The following is a 1,905-nucleotide window of genomic DNA, read 5'->3' as shown; positions in this document are numbered from 1 at the left end:
CATCTGGCGTCGGTGGCCTAGTCCTCAACCTTGAGGCAGGGGGGCGGAAGCTCGCGGCTCCGCAGTCGGCAAAGCTGAGCCCGAGCCGCTAGGAAGCAGGAGGCGACATCTGTGTTTACGATGGCCACATTTGGCGCTCACACACGTGTGTTATTATAATGCTCCGCGGGCAGGCCAGGATCTGAGCCGGGGCGCTGACTCCCGCGGCCTGGGCCTCCCTGGGGCGCATGGCCGCCCCCTCCCCACCGTGGTCTCCCTCCCCGCGGACAGTCCCGAGGCGCCGAGCCAGGCCCGGCTGCCGCCCCCTCGTGCAGTGGCCCGCTCCGCCCTGGAGGAGCGCAGCTGGCGCGGCCTGTGGGCTTTGTTTGGGGACCGAGAGCCCCGGGCGGGAGGCGCGACCGCCACCCCGCACCTGACCCACACCGGCGGCTCCGGGTGCGCGTGTGTCCCGCGGCCCGCGCGCCCTGGCCCGGCGCACCCTCCCCTGCAGCCTTGGCGGGCGGGAGCCGGTGCGCGGTGGCGGACGCCGCGCCCTCCATCATAAAGCCCGCACCTGCTCGCCGGCCCCGCGCAGCCCCGAGCGCGCGCGCGTGCCCGCGGGTCTCGGGGACGCGGGCTCCCGCGACCCCGCGCATCCTCGCCGGGTGCGCAGACCCCGACCGACCCCACGCGGACCCGCACCCTCGGTGGAAACCGGGAGACAAAATGGCTCGCGCTGGGAGACCCGTGTAAAACCTCGCCCTTAGGCTCGGGGCTGGCGGTCCGACATTTTGTACCTCGCATTTTTGTTTGTTTGTTTGTTTGCCTTTCGGCTTCATCCTAGATGCAGGGCGCCGACTGCCCAGCCGCGCCGCCCGTGCATCTCTAGAGGGCCCGATTTTTAACCCTCTCCTGGCGGGGAGAGTGGGGCGGGCCGGGACTGGACGGCAGGGGCGGGGCCTGGCGGGGCGCCGCGCTCACCCCCAGGGCTGTCTCCATCCATATAATGGATTGTTATTAACAGTGATCCTCCCTGCGAAACCCTCACATCGCCCCTTGGCGCCCCGCAGCCCGCGGCGAGCCCTTATTCGCTGAGCTGCCGCCTCCTCCCACCCTGCATCCGCCCCGTTACTCGCGGCTCAGGAAATTACAACTCGCGGGCGGCGGCGGCGGCGGCGGCGGGGACCCCCGAGCCAGCCCCCCGCCCGCCTCTGCGGCGTGGCGTGGCCAAGGTCGGGGCGCTGCAGGAGCATCCCGGCATCAGCATCCCGCATCAGCATCCCGCATCAGCATCCCGGCATCAGCATCCCGGCATCAGCATCTCGCATCAGCATCCCGCATCAGCATCCCGGCATCAGCATCCCCGCAGGAGCATCCCGGCATCAGCATCCCGCATCAGCATCCCGGCATCAGCATCCCCGCCGGAGCATCCCGGCATCAGCATCCCGCATCAGCATCCCGGCATCAGCATCCCCGCAGGAGCATCCCGGCATCAGCATCCCGCATCAGCATCCCGGCATCAGCATCCCCGCCGGAGCATCCCGGCATCAGCATCCCGCAGCAGCATCCCGGCAGCAGCAGCCACCGCCCCCGGGCGCTGTCCGCCCCGCGTGGTGCTGAACCGGGGCGGGGCCGGGCCCTGGAGGAGGAGGAGGCCGCGGGCGGGCGGCCGGGCGTCCACTCCGCCCGGTGGAGGGGAGACCCGGCGCACGGCAGCCGGCGGCGGCGCTGCGGCTCCGCCCGGAGCGCCCCAGGCCCGGCGGGCAGGAGCGAGCGCCGCCCTGCACTGAAGCTGCGCGCAGGAGGTGAGGCCCGCGCCCTGGGCGGCGGCCGCGGACGGCGGAGGGGCGTGCCCGCGTGGGGAGGAGGCTCGGCGGCGGAGCCCGGCCTGCCCGGCCCCGGCCCGCGCGCCCCGCAGCTCCGGCC

Source organism: Muscardinus avellanarius, assembly GCF_963383645.1.
Source record: "Muscardinus avellanarius genome assembly, chromosome: 20".
Taxonomy (NCBI): Eukaryota; Metazoa; Chordata; class Mammalia; order Rodentia; family Gliridae; genus Muscardinus; species Muscardinus avellanarius.
The sequence above is the reverse complement of the archived record's forward strand: the minus strand, read 5'-3'. Positions refer to the sequence as shown.